This window comes from Tupaia chinensis, unplaced genomic scaffold, assembly GCF_000334495.1.
Source record: "Tupaia chinensis unplaced genomic scaffold, TupChi_1.0 Scaffold000437_1, whole genome shotgun sequence".
Classification (NCBI taxonomy): domain Eukaryota; kingdom Metazoa; phylum Chordata; class Mammalia; order Scandentia; family Tupaiidae; genus Tupaia; species Tupaia belangeri.
The window spans coordinates 3,949,287-3,966,387 of NW_006159942.1; positions in this window are offsets into that span (position 1 = coordinate 3,949,287).

A 17,101-nucleotide genomic window follows, 5' to 3' on the forward strand; every position below is an offset into this window, starting at 1 on the left:
GGAAAGAGAGAAATCATACCCGAGCAGGGATGAAGGCCTGGCTTCAATCTGATCCTGTCCATCCTCTTCTTGGGATCTTGGGCACACAAGCATGCACACACAAACCTGGCATGAGTTTCAAGCTGCTGGGTCTGGGGCTCAACCCTGGTTGGCCATGTGGGAGTCCAGTGCCTTTATCACCACACCACCTGCTGGCTCCTGTCTGCATGTTTACAGAAAGAAGAAAGTAAAAACTTTCCCCTAGAGATTTGTTGTGAAAATAAGAGACAGAGGGGACCAGCAGATGGCATAATAGTTACATTGTTGGACTCCCACATGGTTGACTGTGGTTTGGGTCCCAGACCCGGAGGCTTAAAAACTCACACCAGGGCAGATGACATGATTGTTTACATAGAAGACCCAATAGTAGCCACAAAAAAACTCCTCGAAGTAATAAATGCACGCAGTAAAGTGGCAGAATACAAAATTAACGTACAAAAATCTACAGCATTTCTGGGAACCAGCAGTTAGCATAATGGCTATGTTGCTGAATTCCCGCGTAGTTGACTGTGGTTTGCTTCCCAGACCCGGTGGCTTAGAACTCACGCCAGGCGCGTGTGCGTTCGTGCCCAAGATCCCAAGAGGAGAATGGAGGAGAAGAGATTGCAGCGTGACCATCCCCCCTGGGGGGTGATTTCTCGCTTTCTGTCTCTATGTCTCTCTATGGCTGGCTGGCTGGCGAGCGCACGCGCCCTATAGCAAAAACCTCTCAAAAAAAAAAGTCTACAGCATTTCTATATACAAACAGCAAGCAGACAGAGACAGAACTGAAGAAAGTAATCCCATTTACCATAGCCACAAGAAGTATAAGATACTTAGGAATAAAACTAACCAAGGAAATCAAAGACCTCTATAAAGAAAACTGTGAAAACCTTAAAAAAAAAATCAAAAAGGACACAAAAAAGTGGAAGGACATCCCATGTTCCTGGATTGGCAGAATTAATATAATCAAAATGGCAATCCTACCCAAATTAATCTACATATTTAATGCAATCCCTATCAAATTACAAGAGACATTCTTCACAGATCTAGAAAAGACAATTAAAGACTTTGTCTGGAATCATAAAAGACCCATATTGCCAAAGCCATTCTGCGCAAGAAGAGTGGAGTAGGAGGCATCTCACTTCCTGACCCCAAAATATATTACAAAGCTGTGCAAATCAAAATAGCATGGAATTGGCACAAAAACAGATATGAGGACCAATGGAACAGAGTAGAGATCCCAGAAATTAACCCCAAAACATACAGCCCACTCATCTTCGACAAAAGGTACCAGTCAATCCAGTGAGAAAAGGGAAACCTCTTTAGCAAATGGTGTTGGAAAAACTGGGTACCCATCTGCAGAAAGATGAATCTGTCACCATTAACAAAAATCAACTCCAAGTGGATCAAAGATCTAAACATAAAACCGCAAACTATAAAACTACTGCTGGAAAACACTGGGGAAGCTCTGGGAGACATTGGGGTAGGCAAAGATTTCTAAAGTTAAATAAAATAATTCTTTAAAAAAATAAATAATTGGTTTGCTTTAAGCCAATGTATAGTATTTATTGGGGCATATCATTTTACCCCAAAACTTTGTATCTAAAAACTACAAATATTTATGACTTCATGTAGTTTCTGAGGGTCAGGAGTCAAAGATTGTCCTTTAAATATGGGCAGTTTATTGTGTGTCAAATATACCTAAGTAAAAGTAATAATATTTAATGAATGATAAATAATAAAAATTAATGATACTATGTTAATAATAATATAAAATAATTAAAATACTATAATATCTAAATAATAATAATAGTATATTCTAAGTGTTTCAATAAACAAAGAATCAAGGAGTCCATTCTTATACAAATAAATGAAAACATGGAGTGCTCTCTTGGGAGAGCAGAAGTCTGTGCCAAGGTGCCACGAATTCCCGACGCAGTGAGTCAGCAGGTGTCTGAGGGGTTTAGACTTGAGTACAGCAGCAGTCACCATGTTCCTGCTCATCCTCCTGCTCTGCATTTGCATTCCGGACAGCCAGTGGAGTGGATTTTGCATGGGAAGCAGAACTTGATTGTCAACACAAGATCGAGGGGCAGAATCACTGCTGCCTGAGCGTGTGCTGCACCAGACCACCGAGCAGTACAGCCATGCATGGTGCACAAGCTGTAGGCCTTCAGCCAACACATCCAGTTCCCCCCACATATATTTGTTATAGACCAATTCCGCCACCTCATTCTCACCACCCCAGAGCCATCATCCTTTGACTTTATAACTCATTAGGCTGCTCTGTCTTTACCTGGCCTGGAACTGAAAAATTGTGACTTCTATAAAAATGTGAGCCTTCAGAGCCAACGTATAACCTAAAGGTTAAGGGAGCCAGATCCCACATAGCCAACCCCAGTTGGAATCCCAACTGGTGGCTTGAAAAATCCCAGAGGTATATACATAGTTCCCCAAATCCTGGCAGGAAGGAGAAATGAATAAGGAATTGTGGGTGACCAGGCCTTATTGAGAGATGTTTTTTTTTTCCCTCTCTCCTCTCTCAGTCTCTGTTTCTCTCTGACAAAAAAAAGTTTACAGGGTCAACTTGGAGTGCAGAGGTTTAGCATAGTGCAGAGGAAGCTGGATCCCACATGACTGACTGGAGTGGAATCCTAGCACGCATGCATGCCCAGGATCCTGGTGAGATAGAGAACTGGGAGAAAAAGGATTATAGTGTGATTGACCGTGTTGAAATGAACTCTCTTCCTCTTTCTCTATCTCTTTTTCTATCTCTCTTTCATGCATATACACATGCCCTATGGCATTAAAAAAAAATTCTGAGACCCACAAGTGGCATTGTGAATTAAAGCACTGAATTCCCATATGGCCAACCCCAGTTCGAGTCGTGGACCCACTGGCTTGAAAATCATACTGGGCATGAGTGCATGCATGCCCAAAATCCTGAGAGGAGAATAAAAGTGAAGGGATTGCATCATGGCCATCCTCTTGGGGTGATTTCTCACTCCCCCTTTCTCTTTCTCTCCTTATGGCAAAAAAAAAAAAAAAAGAAAAAGAAAAAGAAAAAGGAGAAGAAGAAACAAAAAAGATTTTCTTCTTTTGATACCAGCAGATGATGTAATGGTTACATCACTGGACTCCTACATAGTCAACCACAGTTTGAGTCCCAGATCCGGCAGCTTAAAGCTCATACCAGGTATATGTGTGTGCGTGCCCAAAATCCTGAGAGAGGAATGGAAGAGAAGGGATTGCAGTGTGGCCATCCCCATGGGGAGAAGGGGGTGGATTTCTTACTTTCTCTCTTTGTGTCTCTCTCTGTCTCTCCAGCCAGCACATGCTCCCTATAGCAAAATCCTCTCTAAAAAAAATAGTTTTCTTCTCTCAACTACAGACTAATAATAATAATAATAGAAGTAGTAATAATAATGAATATTTTTTAAAAGACACACACTACCAACTAGTATGTTAAGGGCCTTAGATTTATTTAATTGAATTCTCCTTATTGTTTGAGTGGATTCTACTATTTTTCTCACTTCTCCAATGTTTAATAACTGTTTATTATATTAGTAAACAGAAGTACCTGAGCCTGGATGGTTTATACAGAAGAGAAGCTGGGGTCAATGGTGACACAGTGGCAAAACCCAACATTCTGTGAGTCTGACCCCATGGAAAGGCTCCAGTTCACACCCAGAGATCTCTCTGAGTATGCAAAGCACACATGTGCTCACCATCATGGGCTGGCTGAAGCTGGAGGGCAGATGGCAGCCTGGGGACTTTGTTGAGATGGCCGTCTCTCTGTATCTCTCAGTCATGGAAGAAAAATTTTAAAACTATTAAAAAAAGAATAGAGGTTTATTCTGGTGGCTGAGACACCAAAGAGCATGAGGTCTGGCACCTGGTCCTACATCACAACATGACTGAGAGAGGCAGTGAAGATAGCCACCTGCAGAGGAGACTATGGACAGCCATGCCACTTTTATAACAACCACTCTCAAAGGGACTCACCGATTTCCATGAGTGAGAACTCCCTTCATCCCATGAGATGACATGAATCTATTCATGAAGGTGATGCCCAAATTATCTGAACACCATCCACTAGGTCCTACCTTTGCAAAGTCCCATCATCTTTCAACACCGTTCGGTTGGGAACCAAGCTTCCAGCACATGTGTTTGGGAGACAAACCACACCAATGACTTAGAGAAAGAAACTTCCTTTCTCAAAGTCATAGCAGTATGTAAGTGGCAAAGTGAAATAGAATTCTCTAGAACAGAGCTTCTTAAATGTACAGACAAATCACTGAGGGATCTTGTTAAAATGCAGATAATGATCCTGCATGTCTGGAGGAGGACTGAGATTCTGCATTTCTAATAAGCTTCCAGGTGACGCTGGTGCCACGTTCCACTAAATACGCCTTGAATATCAAGTCTCTAGAAGTAAGTGCTCACCAGATATAGTTCTTGAATTATTTAACAATGGGAGAGATAAGAAGAGAGAAAGACGAAAAATAGATGTTTGATCTCATTGATAATCAGTGAGTCCTAATTATTGTCCCTTTTTTCCACAAGGATATTGTAAAATGAAATTATTTCATGGGGGAGCTGGAAGATGTCCAGGCACAAGATGTTGCATAATTACAGGGGACAAGCCAGTGCTAGGAAGCTGAGAGCAGACCATCACCATGCAGGGAACACTTGGCCTCTAGCATAATTTCAGCAAGACTTCCTCCTGCATCCTTTCTTCCGTTGACCTGGCCAGTCACAATGCTATGAGCTAATTAAATGTCTCACCCTCTAAATGTCATATGAGACTATAGGGGTTGCAAAAATTTTCACTTTTATGATTTATTGGGAAGAGAAGTTTCACTGGAAACAGTCGAAGGTAAAAGCTAGCTAGCGTTTGCATTAAGAGACTGCAGGTAGAAAAACTAAACCTCAAAGCAGGTCACTGATATGAAAACTGCACATCAGTGTTTCCAAGTATAAATTTAGTATGAGTACAGGTTAGTGTGTAACAACTTCCAAAAAGAGAGATCAGTTTGAGACAGACCTTAAGTACTCCTGTTTATAGCCACAGCTAAAAAAAAAAAAAAAAAAAATTTTATGCGGGGAAAAAAAAAAAAGTTTTTACTGCGGTGCAATCCCCCTGCCATAAATGATCACGTACGTAAAGCTTACAATTCTGCAAGTTTTGACAAAGGTATATCCCCATGAAACTGTCATCACAATCAAGATAATGAACAAGTCTGCCACCCTCCAAAAAGTTTTTTCAAGACCCTTTGTTGGAGACCAGCAGTTAGCGTAATGGCTATGTCACTGGATTCCCATGTAGTCGACTGCAGTTCAAGTCTTTGACCAAATGGCTTAAAACTCTGGGCGCGTGTGGTGCGTGAGTGCCCAAGATCCCAAGAGGAGAATGGAGAAGGGATTGCGATGTGACCATCTTCCCTGGGGGGTGATTTCTCACTTTCTGTCTCTCTCTCTTTCTGGCGAACACACATGCCAAATAGCAAAAAAAAAAAAAAGACCCTTTGTAATCCCTGCCATCTCCCATCCCTAGGCAATGACTGATCTGTTTTCTTTCTGTCACTGCAGATGAATTTATATTTTGCATGTTCTCTTGTCTGATTTTTTTCATTTAGTACAGTGATTCTGAGACTCACTGAAGTTATTGAATGTAGCAGTAGTTCATTCCCCCCTGTTTTTTTGGAGAAAGATTTTTGCTATAGGGTATATGTGCTCACCAGAGAGACAGAGAGAGACATAGAGACAGAAAGTGAGAAATCACCCCCCAGGGGGGATGGCCATGCCGCAATCCCTTCTCCTCCATTCTCGTCTAAGGATTTTGGGCACACACGCACACGCACTCTGTATGAGTTTCAGGCCTCCGGTCTGGGACTCAAACCACAGTTGGCTATGTTGAGAGTCCAGTGCCTTAACCGCTACCCCACCAGCTGGCCCCTAGTTCCTGCCTTTTATGACTGAATAGTATTTCATTGCGTGGATATACCACAATTTATTTAGTTGCCTATTGGTGGCCATTGGGATTGTTTCCCTTTTCTGGCTGTTTTAGTGACATTGTTATTTTCATCTTTAGAAGTTCACTTTGGTGGCAGAGGCCGAGGAGACTTTGGAAAGCAAGGTGGCTTCCAAGGATGCAGAGGAGGAGGAGACCATAAGCCACAAGGAAAGAAGATGAAGTTTGAATAGTTTCTCTGTGCCTCTGTCTTTCCTTTTCTATTTGAAAGAAAGGACTCGGGTTTTTACTCTGTCACCTGATCACTGACAGAGCCTTCTGAGGACATTCCCAGACAGCGTGCAGTCCTGTGGTCTACTTGGAAAGCCATAGAAATAACGTTTCAAGGGAGATACTCTTGTTGGTTTTGACTGGATATTCATATACACTTTTTGAAAAGAGTAGCAATAGAGCTAGCCCTTATCTATAAGTTTTGGATTTATATTGTTTCACCTCAAGTACAAAAACTTTTTTTTCCTATAAATAGGGGTTTTTTCTGTTTTGTTTTTTTGTTTTTTGTTTTGCGTTGGGCGTTTGTAAATGAAAGCAGAATGTTTTATCATGATTTTTGCTTCGATGACATTAGGACAAATTAAAATAAGTCCAAAAATAAAGAAGTTCACTTTGGGTATTTTTTGAAAAAGATATTCTGGGGCCAGCCAGTGGCTGGGTAGTTAAGGAAGTGGACTCTCACATGGCCAACCACAATGTGAATCCCGGACCTGGCAGCTTGAAAATCACACTGGGTGCATGTGTATGTGTGCCCAAAATCCCAAGGGAAGAATGAAGAAGAGATTGAAGCATGGCCTTCCCTCTGGGGATGATTTTTCGTGTTCCTTCTCTCTGTCTCTGTCTCTCTCTCTCTTTGGCAAGCTCACATGCCTTATACCAAAAAACTAAAAAGAAAAGAAAAGAAAAATATCTTCCTTCTTTCTGCTTTACTTTTTGAGCAGCTAGAATACAGTTATAATTGTTCTTAATGCCCTTAACTTTGATATCTAGCATCTATATCAATTCCTGATCCACCTTAGTTTTTCTCCATATTATGTATCTTTTCTTTTTCCTTGCCTTCTTTTTGCATACTTGTTAAAATTGTGAAATTTACCTTGGTGGGGTGCCGGCAGGAGGCAGGCTGATTAAGATGCTGAACTCCCACATGGCTGATTGTGGTTTGAGTTCTTGAACTGGAAGCTTGCTTTCTCACTTTCTCTCTCTCTCTCTCTCTCTCTCTCTTGTCAAATATTTTTAAATAATAAAATAAAAAAATACAAAAATTTGGGAAACAGCAGATGGCCTAATGGCTACTTCTCTGGATTCCCATGTAGTCAACCACAGTTCAAGTCCCTGACCGGGTAGCTTAAACTCATGCCAGGAACGTGTGCATGCGTGCCCAAGATCTCTAGAGGAGAATGGAGAAGGGATTGCGGCGTGGCCATCTCCCCTGGGGGGGTGATTTCTCGCTTTTTGTCTCTCTATCTCTCTCTGTCTGGTGAGTCCACAAGCCCTATAGCAAAATCCTCTCCAAAAATAAAATAAATAATAAATAAATAATTTAAAAATTAAAATAATAGATAAAATAAAATTATTTTTTTTTAAATAAGACATTTTCCTTGGTGGGCTTTGGAAAGTTCTGTATTTCTATAATCATTCTTGATCTTTGCCGTCAGACATGGTTAAGTCCCTTGGCATTGGTTGAATCCCTTTTGGTATTGTTATCAAAATTTATTAGGAACAACCAGAGCTGTGATTAGTCTTAGGTTAATTATTCACCACTGTAGAGGCAAAGCACTCATCTGTAATTTCTCAGATATCTCATGAACTATGACCTCCTCCAATGTGGCCCTGTGTGAGTGTTGGAGTCGTTTCGATGGTTCTTTCTCCTTCCCTGAGTCATTTCCTCACGTGCTTGCTCTAACCAGCATTCTCCTGAATACTCCAGGGCAGATCTACACATCTCGCTGGGGCAGCTCCCTCACTTTCAGCACTCTGTCCAGCCGACATTCCTGCCTTAGTCTTGTCTGTCTCTTCAACATAGAATCTGCCAGGCTGGGGATCTCCTCATCTTTATGACAGTCTAGAATCTCTCTCAAGTCAGGAAATGGGGTAAATGAAAAAACTCAATTCTGTTTTCCATTCCTCCTAGGTTATCGTCCTTCGTTGCTTAATACCTTAAAAACTGGTTTTATGTACTTTTGTCTTTATTTATTTATTTATTTATTTATTTATTTATTTATTTAGAACAAAGTTAATCTAGTACTTACTCTATCTTGGCAGTAGCAAAAATTCCCTATTTATGCCATGGTTGGGGCCAGCAAGTGGCATGGTGGTTAAAACACTGGATTCTCACATGGCTGACCATGGTGGGAATCCCACACCCAGAGGTTTGAGATTCTACATTCCATGCCTGGAATATGTGCCCAAAATCCCCCCCAAAAAAATGGAAGAAAAGGGACTGTGGCATGACCATCCTCCCAGGGGTGATTTCTCACTTCCTTCTCTCTGTCTCTCTCTGGCAAGCTCATATACTATATGGCAAAAAACTAACAAAACAAACAAGCAATCAAAAATTTAGCTTTTCGAGGTCAGAGACAAAAGAACCAGACCAATCCCTCCCTTCTCTCAAATTTCTGTGTTTTAGCACTGCAAATCTTCTGTAAGTTTTAAGTGGTTAATAATTTCAAATTATTCTCTTTGTGTCTTCAGTTTCAAGGGTGTGTTATGGGCTGAATTGTGTCCCCCCAAAATTCACATGTTGTACCCCCCAGTCCCACACAATATGACTGTGTTTGGAGACAGGTCTTTAAAGAGGTAATTAAGTTAAAATGTCTTTTTTTTGGAGAGGTTTTTGCCATAGGGCACGTGCACTCGCCAGCCAGACACGTGCACTCGCCAGACAGACAGAGACAGAGCTAGAAAGTAAGAAATCACCCTCCATGGGGAATGGCCATGCCGCAATCCCTCCTCCTCCATTCTCCTCTTGGGATCTTGGGCACACACGCACACGTGCCCAGCATGAGTTTAAGCCTCCGGGTCCGGGACGCGAACCACGGTCGACTACATGGGAGTCCAGCGACATAGCCGTTACGCTAACTGCTAGTCCCAAGTTAAAATGTCTTTAAGTGGGCCCTAACCCAATATGCCTGCTGCTCTTACAAGAAGAGGATGTCATTAATCCCAATCAGTTTTCCCAGTCCTGATCTGTTTCCTAGTAATTTGCCTACACACACGCACACACACACACACACACACACACACACACACGTTTTTCTTATTTCTTTCATTTAGTTTAATCAGAGGATACTTTCAGTATTTGACTGTGGAAGCAGATCAAAGGCTCTGAGTAGGAATCATAGGCATTTTAAATAGTAATGGCAAACTTTACCTTTATTTCCTACATGTGTCTTGGTGGGTGGGCACGTGGCAATGCAGGGCCAACATACAGGACCAAGGCACACATTTACATTACTGTAGCCAAATAAGGGAATTGAGAAGGAGCAGGGTATGATAACACGAGCAGTACTAGATCCAGATCATGACTAACTCAAGATTTTACTCCCTGGTATAAAAAATACACAAAAATTAATTTTTTTTTTTTTAATTTTGTTATTGGGTGTGTACACTCACCAGAGAGAGAGACAGAGAGGGAAAATGAGAAATCACCCCCCTGGGATGGCCATGTGCAATCCATTCTCCTCCATTCTCCTCTTGGGATTTTGAGCACACATGTCCATGAAAACAGCATGTTTTCAAGTCACTAGGTCTGGTACTCAAACCATGCAGTCAGCCAGGAATCCAGCTGCCTTAGCCTCCACACCACCAGCTAGCCCACAAAAAACGATATTATTTCAGTTCTAAGTATTATTATTTTTCGAGGTTGCTTAGCACCTAGAAATTAGAACCTCATTCCCAATATGTAGAAACTGGTAGTAATCACCATGTTGCTGTTACAACTACAGTATGATAAGTAGCAGAAAAGGGTATTGTTTTTAAATTCCAGAAATGCCTGACCTCTGAGGGCACCCACAACTACCTCAAAGTGACCGATGATCGTATGTGTCAGGAGCTTGGAACTGTATACTTTTTTTTTTTTCCTTAGAGATTTTTGCTATAGTGAGCTCACCGGAGAGACTGGGAGACAGAAAGTAAGAAATCACTCTCCAGGGGGGATGGCCACACTGCAACCCATTCTTCTCCCTTCTCCTCTCAGGATTTCAGTCATGTACACACATGCACCAGGCATGAGTTTCAAGCCTCTGGGTCCAGGATTCATTGGCTGACCATGTAGGAGTTTAGCACCATAACTACTGTGCCACCTGCTGGGCCTGGAATTGTGTACTTTTCTATTATTTGTAATTTTGTTTACCATTCTTGGGACTGAACTCTTGGTTAAATGAAGCCATAGATTTACAAAGGCCAATGCTGTAAAAGGAAAAAAGAAAATAATCTTTTAAAAAGTTTAGTTGAGGGGCCAGTGGGTGGCGTGGTGGCTGGGGGCACTGAACTCCCTCATGGCTGGCCGCAGTTCGAGTCCTGGACCTGGCCGAGTGCTTTCTCACTTTTTCTCTCTCTCTAGTCAAATTTTTAAAAATAAAAATAGGTTAAATAAAATAATTCTTAAAATATATATATTATATATACATATAATATATATTTTAATATGTACATATATACACACACATATAACATGCACTTATATATACATACATATGTGTATATATATATAAAAGTTGAGTTGAAAACAAACACATATTATATACTTATGTGTATGTGTACATACATATACATGTGTATGTATATATATATAAAAGTTTAGTTGAAAACAAAACAAAAAAAAAGTTTAATTAAAAGCAAACAGCTCTACCTCCTTGAAAAGTGAGTCCTGATCGAAATGCTTAGATGGCTTAAAACTGATGATATTGAACTCTTTGGGTGGGACAGGAAAGCAAAAATAAATCTGCTTGTCTTGGGCTAGGAAATTTGAGTACCTGGGACCAGGAAGTGGCATTGTGGTTAAGGTGTTATACTTCCACATGGCCGACTACAATTTGAGTCCCAGACTGGCAGCTTGCTTTCTCACTTTCTCTCTTCCTCTCCCTCTCTCTCTGGTGAGCGCATGAGCTTTTCTCTCTTCCTCTCCCTCTCTCTCTGGTGAACGCATGAGCTCTATAGCAAACTAAAAAATAATGATAAATAAAAATAAATAAATAATCTTAAAAAAGGAAAGAAAGAAATTGAAGTGACTTCTCTTAATGGGTCGGGTGGGAAAAAAGGACACTCTGACCCTTTACCATTCATTAAAGATCTTCAAGAGTAGAAATTATGTGTAATAGAACATTAGATGTCTTCTAAAATCTCTCATATTTTAAAGTAACATGAAAAGCTAGCTTGAGAAAGGTGACTGAAATAATTTCCTATCAACAGTAAATTCATCCTCACCTTCATTTTTTCTGAGACCAGGAGATGACAGCCATGTCATATTAGAAACACTGCTATGGTCTGAATTCTATCATTCCCATCCAAAATTCATATGTTGAAGCCCTAACTTCCAACACAATGGCATTTGGAGATGGAGATGTGGGGAGTTAACTAGCTTTAGATGAGGTTATGCAGGTAGAGTCCTCATGATGGGATTAGTTTTCTTATAGGAGGTGGGGGAGGAATGGGGATGGTGATACAACAGTAAAACTCAATGCTCTGCCAGGATGACCCATATGGGAAGGTTCCAGGCTCATGGCTGGAGACCTCCTGAGTACACTCGGCATGTGTGTATCTGTGATCTGGGGCCAGCTGAAGGGGGGGGAGGGGTCACACATGGAGTCAAGACCTTCCTGGGTATTGTTGTCCCTGTGTCTCTCTCGTTCTCTGTCTTCTCACTCCTGGAAGAAAGAACAAAATAAAATTTTTAAAAAGGAGAAAGAGGTAGGTCACATAGCACAGTGGTTAAGCTCCATGTCATAGGGAGCCAGATCCCATATGGCAGACTGCAGTTCAAATCCCAGCCCAAGAGGATTGAAACACATATCAGGTAAATGCACATGGGTGCTCCAAATCCTGATGGGATGGATAGAGAAATAGCAGTGTGACCCACTGGGGGTGCTTTCTCTCTTTCTCTCTCTCTCTTTCTCTCTCTCTCTGGCAAGCACAAATGTCCTCTTGCAATTAAAAAAGAGAGAGGGAGAAGGAGAAAAAGGAGATCGGAGAGATTCCTTTCTTTCTCTAGCATGTGAGGACAGAGAAAGGGTGACCATTTGCAAGACAGAAAGACCTCACCAGGAGCCAAACCTGCTGACACATTAATCTTGAACTTCTGGACTCCAGAACTGTGAGAAATAGCAACACAGCCTAAAGTATTTTGTTACAGTAACCTGAACTGACTAAGATAAGCATACCTTTCTCTCTCACACACACATGTGCATGCATGAGCACACACAGACACACACGTATACACATTGATACTCACAGCTGCCAAATTATCTAGGAATTGTTTAGCTAGAGCAGTGAAATGTTTCTTTGGACAATCTCTGAAATAGTACAGACACCGTTAACAACAGTCCAATAGGATAATAACAAGCTCTCATCTAGAAATGATGCTGAGAAAAACAAAAACAAAATTTAAAAATTACCTGTGTAACTGGCTTGTATAGGGGCCAACAAAAGCAGCTTCTGGGAAGTATCCTTGGCAAGAGGAACTGCCCTTGCTCTGACACTTGCCTTGGGGACTGGTGGAAAGAGAAAAAAATATGGAGATGGATTACAACTCCAAAAAATTTTAAAAAGAGAGAGAAAGAAAGAAAAGAAATGCCAAAACAGAGATGCATATAACTTCTCAAGGGAGAAGAGGAATCCTTAGTCTTCTTTTCCTCTACCATAGAATTAAAGCAGCCCCACAGACTTCTTAGGTTAGTGTTTTGCAAAGGAGTGGCTGGGAAGAGAAACAGAGCCACTAGGATCTATGAGCACCGAGCCTGCATAACAATGGTAATGCCGCAGCCACCAGAAGCAAGAGGAGAAGCATGCAGCAGATTCTAACACCCCTCCCAACAGACTTCTGCCCTCCAGAACTATGAAAGAAATTAAGTTTCCGTCGTTTTAAGCCAATGATTTTGAGATAACTTGTATGGACCCCAATACAGTAATAAATGGTCTCACAGCCTGGTGGTTAAGGAAAGCAGATCCCACATGGTCAATCATCCACTTCAAGTCCCAGATTTGGAGGTTTATAAAACATGCCGAACATGTGTACATGCATGCCCCAAATCCCCGCAGGATGGAGAAGTGGAAGAAAAGGGATTGTGGCAGGATCAAGCCCCATTAAAGGGTACATTCTCTTTCTCTCTGCCTCTCTCTCTTTGGCAAGCAAACTCACCTACTAACGATTTTTTAGGTTTTCTTAAAATTGTCTGTTCAGCTATTTGAGTTACAAGGGGCCCCATTCAGGGATTTCGACCACCAAAGACCCTCTGCCCGTACTTCACCCTCTTGCTCCCCAGTCTAGCCAGGAGCCAGATGACCAGAAACCACTGTAGAGGCACAAGAAATACAAGAAATGAAGAAAATATCTCTCCTCTAATGAAAAAGAATAACTCCTCTTCCTCCACAAAGAATGCAAGGGAACTCATGGAAATGTCAGATAAAGAATTTAAAATATTCATAGTGAAAAAAATAACAGAGCTGCAAGAGAATAGAGACAACAACTCCAGAAGATACAAAAAAAAAAGAGACATCACGTTTCAGGAGGTGAAGAAGTTCTTGCACAATCTAAAAGAGGAGATACACGCTGTAAAAAGAATCAAATGGAATTGTTAGAGATGAAGGCTGTAACACAGGAAACCAAAACCCCCCTTGAAAATATCAGAAATGGATTAGATCATGCAGAAGATTGAATCTCACATCTAGAAAAGGCAGAACCTCTGGTCTAGAAAAAATTCACCAAAAAGAATGAGAAAATCACCCCAATAAATGAGAATAACATACAAGTAATAATGGATACGATTAAATGCCCAAACATCCAGATCATCAGTATCTCAGAAGATGAAAAAACTTATAAGGGCATTGATAATCTATTCCATGAAATCCTGGAAGAAAACTTTCCAAACCTAGAAAGGCACTCAAATATCCAGACCCAAGAAATAGAATTGACTCACATAGAATTGACCCAAAAAGATTCTCCCTAAGGCACATTATAGTTAGATTGATCAAAACCACAGAGACAAGAAACTAAAATTGGCAAAGGAGAAACACTGAGTTACTTTCAAAGGATATCCCGTAAGGCTAACATCAGACCTCTCATCGGAAACAATGCAAGCAAGGAAAGAATGGGAAAATGTATTCAAAGTGTTAAGTGAAAAATAATTTGGGGAACCAGCAGTTAGCGTAATGGTTATGTCGCTGGGCTCCCACATAGTCGACCGCGGTTCGCGTCCCGAACCCGGTGGCTTAAAACTCACGCCGAGCACATGTGCATGCATGCCCAAAATCCCGAGAGGAGAATGGAGGAGAAGGGATTGCGGCATGACCATCCCCCCTGGGGAGTGATTTCTCGCTTTCTGTCTCTATGTCTCTCTCTGGCTGGCTGGCGAGCACACGTGCCCTATAGAGAAAATCTCTCAAAAAAAAAAAAAAAGAAAGAAAAAGAATTTTAACCAAGAATACTACACCTAGCAAGATTATCTTTCATATGGGGAAAAAAAAAGAAACATTCTCAGATAAACAAAATCTGAAAGAATTTACACCATACCAGCTTTCCAAGAAGTGCTGAAGGGAGTGCTACCCCATAAAAACTAAAGTCAGACACATAGAAATAAGAGTATAAGAAACAAGCAAGAGAATGGTCAACCTAATGGTAGGGACAAGTCCAGAGTTGAACGTTAACTTCCAGAGTTTAAATGGAAAAGATCAGACCACAGTAACACTGCAAATTCAATAGAAGAAAGATTAATTACATGAGTCTGGACTAGAGAAATAGAATCTTTTTTTTTTACTTTAGACTAAAACATTACTGATTTTCTGCCCTGCTTTGATTTCCATAGTTAGGGATTTTTGTCTTCTCTTGAACTATTGATAGATTCATCTATCTACTATTTGAGCTGAATCCTAACCTTTTTCCTGGCTTTAAGTTTTAAGCAAATTTCTCTTAATGTCTTTTTTTATTTTGGTTTATTAAAACTAAACTCTTTTTGACATGAAAAACTGCATTTAAAAAGTACCTATTAATACCTATTTAATGGCTGCAGTAAGCTATTTAGCCCCAGTGAGATGCCATTTTATAGTACGTTCACTTTACTCACTGAGGTTTGTGCCTAGAGTCATTCATTCATTCATAAATATTTATATATCAGCTATGCTTGCTATCGAAAGTTTTTAAATTAATTAAGATCTTTAGTGAATCGATAAAATGCAAATGTATATACCAGAGACAGTGTGGGAGAAGGGGGGGAGTTGACAGAGGGTAAGAGGTAGGGAATTGGGGGGGAAGCAAAATATGCAAGAAATAAGAAATAGAAAATTTTTTGTTGATGATAACATGTATGGTAATATCCTTGATTGAGCCAATATACAATGTATACTGGATGGAAATCTCATTTTGTATACTGTATTAGTGTACAGTGAATGACTGTAAATAAATAAATAGATAAAGAAATAAAACAAAGAATTATCTGTTCAACTTTATTTATTTTTATTACTTTTTTTTTTTTTTTGACCAGATAGAGAGAGAGAGAATGACAGAGAAAGCTACCAGGCCTAGGACTTAAACCACATCGGCCATGTGAGAGTCCACACCTTAACCACCATGCCACCTGCCAGTCCCAGGTTTGTTTGTTTTGTTTTTTTTTAAATTACACCAACAATTCCATTTTAATACAAGGAGCATTCAAAAAGTATGTGGAAAATGCATATGGTGAATGAAACTACACATGAATTTCAAATTTTGCTTCAAAATAAACTCATACTTTAATTCCATTTTCTCACAAACTTTTTGAAGCCCCCTTGTAAATTGTAAATGTTCATTAGGCTTTTACTTCTTCAGAACTCCTTCAGAGCACTGAAATTCTCTTTCCTAAATGCTTTTCAAATTTTCAATTTTTTTTTTTTAAATAGCCCCTACCCCAACACATTCTTGCCTTTCACAGTGAAAAAATGAATCTCATCTCTCTCTGCTATGGAAATCCAGTTTCAACTGCCTGGTAACTCAAAGGTCTGGTAAACAAAGCAAGACAGAAAAAGAATCAAACCTATTTTCTAGGGGTGCTCAATTGATCCCTGAATTATTTTTATTTAACATGGCACCCACAAAACTATCTTTGACCAAGATTCTCCTCTTCATTTCTCAGGAGAGGAAACATAAAGTACGGTCCAGGAAATCAATATGGACGAGAAAGCAGGACCTTTGATAGTCACTCAGCGGAATCAAGAGCACTCAGGAGGGACCAGCAGTTAGCGTAATGGCTATGTCACTGGACTGCCACGTAGTTGACCGCAGTTCGAGTCCCAGACCCCGTGGCTTAAACTCACGCCGGGCGCGTGTTCGTGCGTGCGTGCCCAAGATCCCAAGAGGAGAATGGAGAAGGGATTGCCGCGTGGCCATCCCCCCTGGGGGGTGATTTCTCGCTTTCTATCTCTCTGTCTCTCTCTGTCTGTCTGGCGCATGCACGCGCCCTATAGCAAAAAAACTCTCAAAAAAAAAAAAAAAGAGCACTCAGGAGTCGTTTATCTAAAACATCAGCAAACCCAGTCTCTTATTGAGGAGTTGATCATGGCCTGGGCCTCAGATCTGGACTTACTGTCATATCTCCTTGGAACCTTTGAAAAAATAAGGATTTCTAAGTTTTACACTTGAAAGTTTTTGTTCAGGGGATCTTTTTATAAAGATAAAAAGTCTAGTTTATGGTCAGAGTGAGTGTGCTATCAAATGATGTTCATGACACAGAAAGTAAAATAAAGTGAATGCAGAAACATAGATACGTAGCGACTTTTTAATTTTTTTTCTTTTTTTTAAGAATGATTTTGCCATGCCCACCCTGCACTCTCTTTACCTCTGCTCTCCTCCGCTCATTCTCTCGCTCTCTC